Source organism: Panulirus ornatus, chromosome 66, assembly GCF_036320965.1.
Source record: "Panulirus ornatus isolate Po-2019 chromosome 66, ASM3632096v1, whole genome shotgun sequence".
NCBI lineage: Eukaryota > Metazoa > Arthropoda > Malacostraca > Decapoda > Palinuridae > Panulirus > Panulirus ornatus.
Window position 1 is genome coordinate 9,279,995 of NC_092289.1, and position 7,245 is coordinate 9,287,239.

The window sequence follows — 7,245 nt, forward strand, 5'->3', positions numbered from 1 at the left end:
GCTCTCCACATACATTTTCTAATAAAAATTATGTTACAATTTTGGGCTACGACAAAATTAGTTAGGTCTACCATCTTTGCCATTACAATTTCTCTCCATCTTATAAAGTAATTTCTCTCCCTCTTAACCATCATTCCTAAATATCTTAACTCTTCAGATGCTCTCATAAGCCCAATATTTTCTAGCTGTTCTTCATGATCAATACTATGACTGATCGATTTCCAGGCAACACATACTTCCAAGTAATATTGAATGCTTCCACACACAATGAAAATGTTCTAAGACATTATGGTGACCATAAAAAAGTTTTTATGAAAACTGTATATCATGCTGAACTTTTCACTTTCATAGCAGTGTAACTGAGGACAATATCAGCTGCTTTGTGTACATAAAACGTGTGTCTCTGATGTTATGGTGCCCAAATATTCATTTTCACATATGTAAACTGACATGTTTACTATACTCATTCCTTTAAGCTGTATTACTAATTATGGTACCATGTTTCATGGAATAAGCTTAACAATCATAGCTAAGTTAGAAAAGTTTAATCACAAATACTTGATAACTAGAATTACAAGTAATTAGACTGATCTATATACAGGTAATTTGTTCTTGTATACTCTGTTCTACTGTATATGACAATTCATTACCATTTTAGTTAGTGCTTTAAAATTACAGTTGCTTAGAAATGATGATACTTTTTCTTTCTTTCAAACCATTCGCCATTTCCCGCATTAGCAAGGTAGCGTTAAGAACAGAGGACTGGGCCTCTGAGGGAAAGATACTTTTTATCTTCAGTATATATTTGCATCTTGAAACACTATACTAAGTTGCCCTCTACCAATGGCCTGTTAAGAGTGAGGCATAAAGGCTAAGAAGCTACAATGGAATTCACTGTTTATGCCAGGAGTAAAGAGGTGAGTGACTAAGGGTGATGGCTCTCAATATTAATGGGATTACAGGTTAGAGTAAAAGGCAGAAGCCTGCAGAGGATTTTAAAAGATATAATTTGGATGTGTCTGCTGGACTGGGTAAACCCAATATCATTGGGCAGGGTGTAAGGCGAGAAAATGGAAATGACATATGCACGCTGTGGGAGAGCATGGGAGGAGGAGCAGTATGGATGGAAATGAATGAAAATTAACAAGGAAGAGGAAAAGAAGGCTAGGCAATTGTGCTATCTGAGAGAGTATGGTAAGGTGTTACAGTGCACGGAAGGAAAGGATCAAGAATAGCATGGGTGAAAGGAAAGACTGGAACATTGAAGTATGCATGAGCATGTATAAATGCACCTGTGAATATGAAGACTGTGTGAGGTAAGGTTGAAATGAATTATTTCTGGAATAATATGAATGACTGTATAAATGGGTTTCACAAGGAGAGGAAGATGGATGTAATGGGCGCTATGAATGTGAAGGGGGATGTGACGAAATTTGTGAGACAGCTGATAAATGTGGATAGCCTAGAGTAAATGAGAAAGGAAGCTATATTGTGGATAGCCTGTGCTGAGAGGGATTTATTCCTTGCAAACACTTTAACACAACAAAAGATGATTCAGAGATATCCATGAAGGAGAAATGAAGGAAGAGAATGAAACAAGGGTTTGACTGATTGCGGAGTAGACAGAAGTGTGAGAAAGGTTGTGCTGAATGTAGAGCTATAAGAGGACTGATTCTTTGGAGCTTCTGATCATTTTGCAGTTCTTATGAAGGTAAAGATTAAGAAGTGGAGGTATGGAGAAGCAAAGAAAGGAGAGGTAAAAGTGTTGACAAAGGAGAAGACGAATCAGAAAGAATGCAAAGAGAAACATAAAAGAAGGGTGACAAAGTTTAGATGAAAGTGCATTAAATGTAGAGATGCAGTCATCTGTGAATGAGGAGTTTAAAATGTTGAAAAACTTAAAGGTTGTAGAATTAGTAGTTACAAAGTTGAGAGATAAATGAATAAAAGAGAAAGTGCATGGTGAATAAATGAGATCAGAAATGCTGTGGAAGAGAAAAAAGCATATGGTAGACTGCTCAAAAGGAATGTACCACTGGAAGTTTAACAAAGGAGGAGGGAATGTGTAAGTAAAGAGAGGGAAGAATATAAGATGCATTATTGGAATGTTAAGAGGCTGTTAGGAAAAATCAAAGAAAGACTCAGTGAAGATTTTGGACGAAAGTTGAGAGAAAAGTTTAAGGAAAATACGAAATTGTATCAGAAAGAGGGGGAAGAGGAAAAAAGGTGGATGTAAGAGTGGAAATGTTAATGCAAGGCATAAGAAAGTGCAAAGGTGGAATCAAAAGAAGGAAATGAAAGGAAAATGAACAGAGAATTTTGAAGAAATGAGAAATGTGTGTGATGGTGAGGCAGCAACTGTTCCATGGATGGGTATGGAGGATGGAATATAAAGGATACAAGTACAAGGGCCTAAAGCAAATTGGGAGGTAAAAACGTGATAATGAGAGAAGGTAAGAAAGGCACATAGAGTGGATGGAATCAAATCTGAAATGATAAGTATGGAGAAGAAAGTGTGATACAGAGGATGCATATAACAAATAATTTAGCATGGAAGCAGAAAGTTGTGCCAGAGGATTGGGTGAATGCTATCATTACTCACTTATCCCAAGGAAAAGGTGCCAAGGCTGTATGTATCAGTAATAAGGGAACAAGTCTGTTACGTGTACTCAGAAAAGTGTGCGCCACTGTGTTGACTGACAGAGTGAACAGCAAGAGCAAGGGGGAAAGATAGGGGGTATGTGGACCAGATTTCTGCAATGAGAATGACAGGTTTGAAGAAAGCATATGACAAAATCAAGAGGACTGCTTTATGGGACGTTTTAAGGATATGAGGGGTATAAGGCATCTGCTGGATGAGGTGAAAGCCTTCCAAAGAGTAGCAAAAGCATAAGGAAGAGTGGATGGAGAAATGAGTGAAAAGTTTCATATACTGTACATTTGGATGTGAAGTGGGGCTGTGTGATGTTAATGTGGCTTTTAACTTAAATATGGATGGAGTGATAAGTGTGATGGAAGCAAAACTAAGGGAAAAGGGGTTTAAGGATGGACTGTGGTGCTAAAGTATGGTGGCTAGTGACAAGCCTGTTTGCAAATGATACTGTGATGTTTACTGATAGTAAAGAGGATTTGCAGAAGTTTATAAATGTGTTATATGATGAGTAAGTATATGTTAAAGGTAAATGCAAGAAAAAGTAAAGTAATGGTGTTTGAAAGGAAATAGAGTGAAAGTATGAATTTTGCAAAGCCCTGCACAGTGACAGAAAACGTATTAAACTGTATCATAGGCATGGGTGGAGAAAGGCTGGAAGAGGTGGCAGAATTTAATTTTCTGGGAGCTATCTTAGAAAAGTTTGGTAATATGGAAGAAGAGATAAAGGAGAGAGCAGTATTGAAGAGAAGAGTCATTGAGTCTCTTAACCAAAAAAATTAAGTTGGTTGTAGTTGGTAGACAGCCACTGACCAGAGAGGTATATTACCAGTACTACCTGCTTGGGTATTGGTGGGTCATGTAATAATGCACCGAAACCACAACTTCCTTTCCACATCCAGTCCCCACAGAACTTTCAATGGTTTACCCCAGACACTTCACATGCCCTAGTTCAATCCACTGACAGCACATCGACCCCGGTATACCACATCGTTCCAGTTCACTTTATTCCTTGCACACCTTTCACTCTCCTGCAAGTTCAGGCCCCGGTCACTCAAAATCTTTTTCACTCAATCTTTCCACCTCCAATTTGGTCTCCTGCTTCTCTTTGTTCCCTCCACCTCTGACACATGCATACTCTTTTTCAATCTTTCCTCACTCATTGTCTCCATAAGTCCAAACCATTTCAAAATATCCTCTTCTGCTCACTCAACCATACCCTTTTTATTTCCACACATCTCTCTTACCCTTTCATTGCTTACTTGATCAAACCACTTCACACATGTTCTCGAACATTTCATTTTCAATACATCCACAATCCTCCGTACAACCCCTATCTATAGCCCATGCTTTGCAACCATATAACATTGTTGGGGTGGTAAGGGAAGTAAATGCATGAGATTTGGAGAGAGGGGCAAGTATGCAGCCTGTTCGGGGTGAGAAGGCCTGGGAAGTGAGTCAGTTGTTATTTGCCAATGATACAGCTCTAGTGGTTGATCCAAGAAACTGCAGAAGTTGGTGACTGAGTTTCAAAAAGTGTGTGAAAGGAGAAATTTGAGAGTAAATGTGAATAGAAGCAAGTTTATTAGATTCAGTAGGATTTACTTTACACATTTCATTGTAATGGAAAATGTTTCTACTTGTGCTTATCTGAACTTGTCTTCGTGCTTCACAGAGTTCTGTTAGTTCCTTTCTTATTAAAGTTCTGAGGCTTCTAAATGATAACCCAATATTGTTTTCAACATCACCTTTACAAAATGCAAGTTTGGCTAAAGCGTCAGCTTTGTCATGCTCACAGAGGCCTATACGAGAAGGAATCCATAACAATTTGATATGAATCCTTTGAGCAATAATGTCTGAACATTTGTCTCACTTCAGAGACCAGTATGTTACATTCTGACCTCAGGGTGTTAAGAGCAATTATCTATCAAGAGATAGATAATTAAACTGTGGCAGTGATTTCTACCTGCTCAAGAGCAATAAATATGGCAGACAATTCAGTTTGTAGAGCATATGCCCAATTGTTTACTTTAACATTTTTTCTCATCTAATACCACTGGTCTGGATCACAATGGTTGCACTGCCTCCCCTTACAGTGGTAGAATTGCGAGAACCATCAGTATAGATACACTTGGCTATGTTATTTTCAGTCTGGAGTTTCTATGTATGTTCACAACCACTGATTTTGGCTAAGTGTTGAAGATGAAAAGTATTAGCATTTAGATTCTTTGGCAGAAAAGCAGGTGTAGTAACAACAAAGGGAGTTGTCTGCCAGGAAGGAAGGAAATGCTGCTGCTTTCTATATTATGCAAATTATGTACTCCAAACACTGTCATGTGGTTGGCTGTTATTTGGATCCATTTAGATTAACTTGTGCCATGGCATATATGGCTTAACAATTCTTCAGAGACAACACTATCTGGATCACCGTGCAGAAGTTTCAGTCCTAACATAAGACTGATTTCAAGTATTCAGTCTCCAGTGCTAGGAATACCAAGTTCTTTCTGCATGTTGAGTACTTTGGTGGACTTCTGACAACGAAATATGATTCTTAAGGCTCTGTGTCTGTGCATTCTCGATTAAGTTTATGCACATTAACTGCAGCACATGGGACTGAGACACCAAAATATTTAACATTTAAAGAGAAATAGTCACTCGGGTTTCCCCCAATAGTCAACTTAGATGGTTTGCCCCTGCGGTTACCAGTTCCTTTACTGAAGACCTTGGTTTTATCTGCAGAAATGAAGCAAAGACTTTCACAAGCTATGTGAGATTGTATGCTTTTGAACAGACTCCTATTAGCTTAATTGTTTTTCTTGATACTATTCTTGTTTCTTTGCACCATCCCAACTTTTCTGTCGTCAATTAAAATATTCAGCTTATGTATAAATATATCCTTCCTCGTTTTCTTACAATACCTTATAAAATATCATATTTGATTTTCCTTGCTTTTCTTTGCAAGCCTCTCAGTAAATTCTCTGATTCTTCATCAATCTTGATTTCTCTTCCCATATATTTATTCCAAAATTTTCTATTTCGTCTTTCACCCTTACCCACTTAAATATTATGTTCTTATAAAACAAATACCATGCAATTTTCACTTATATCCATTTTTGGGTACATTTTGACATTCACTACCACAAAATCTATTAAACTCCTCTACTCCTTTCTTCTATGTGTCCTTCCCAATTCATGTTAAGGTACAGTATTTGGAACATTTATGTGAAATTTCAGCATGAAATCCCATCAATATAAATGGTGCCTTAAAACTTTCCTCACACAAACGAGAATTTCCTTACTGCTTACTTTAACCATTTCGTGAATTTCTACAATGTCAAGCACATAACCAATCATGAAAAATATACACGAAAAACTATATATATATATATATATATATATATATATATATATATATATATATATATATATATATATATATATATATATATTCACAACTAATTAGTTCGGGATAAAAGTCAGCTTATTGCCCTTTTAATAAAACTGTAATACGGTAGTCTTTCACCAAGTAAGATAGAAATATATTACAAATATTCTTTCATCTCACCTGAAAAAGTTCTTGAAAGTCACGAAACCACTGATGTGCCAGGAGTGCAGACGACGCACAAGGTTACTCTCAAGTTGTCATTGTTTTCAGGACGAAACTGGGATAAAGCAACCAAAAAATGGGAATAATTTACTTACGAGGGAACTAAACTGTTCAAGAAGCAACCTAGACTGGGGCACACGGCAACACAAACTGGACTTATAAAATAAAATGATGGGATCACGGATAATTTCTCTGACGTTTCTTCACCGTGACCATAAATACCTAGGTGGCCGTGCCCATCTGCCTAAAGCAAACAAAAGAGCATCATTTACAACCCATAAAGGTGTGTAAATAGATTATTATAGAAGAAAGAAGTGTCTTGTCAACATAGCAAAAGGAATTATCTCGTCAGTAAAGATGTATAGCAGAAGGAATTATCTCGTCAGTAAAGATGCATAGCAGAAGGAATTATCTCGTCAGTAAAGATTAGAGCAGAAGGAATTATCTCGTCAGTAAAAATATATAGCAGAAGGAATTATCTCGTCAATAAAGATGTATAGCAGAAGGAATTATCTCGTCAGGAAAGGTATACAGCAAAAGAAATTATCTCGTTAGTAAAGATGTATAGCAGAAGGAATGATCTCGTTAGTAAAGACGTATAGTAGAAGAAATTATCTCGTCAGTAAAGATGTATAGCAAAAGAAATTATCTCTTCAGTAAAGATGTATAGTAGAAGGAATAATCTCGTCAGTAAAGATGTATAGCAGAAGAAATTACATATTCAGGAGAGTTGTATTAGAATTGCCTGTGAGTAATTCAGCACAGCATAACAAGGCTGTATCTAAAGTATCGCTACTTGAAAAATGCCAGAGTAGCGAGACAAAAGGGGAGTAAGCATGCTAATCTACATTTGTATAGGCCTAGTTAAAGAGTGAGTAAATCGAGTCTTGCAAAATCTTTACTTGTGAATGGAAAGGAAAAAAAAAAAAGTAAACATGAGGACAGCTGCAAAAATACTCTCTCCTTGATGCAAAATTTGGTGATTATA

The 7,245-nt window shown here is 36.9% G+C and overlaps 1 protein-coding gene across 5 annotated transcripts in view; it reads right to left on the reverse strand.

Moving 5' to 3' along the window:
* LOC139746735 (3'-5' ssDNA/RNA exonuclease TatD) overlaps window positions 1-6,508 on the reverse strand; it is a 111,467-nt gene extending 104,959 nt beyond the window's left edge. The window contains exon 1 of one of the 5 annotated variants that reach the window (XM_071658220.1): window positions 6,216-6,508. The gene's annotated coding sequence lies outside the window, so the exon portion shown is untranslated. The remainder of the gene's footprint in view (window positions 1-6,215) is intronic. The other 4 variants (XM_071658221.1, XM_071658224.1, XM_071658223.1 and 1 more) reach the window with 4 other exon arrangements.
* Window positions 6,509-7,245: the final 737 nt, after the last annotated feature.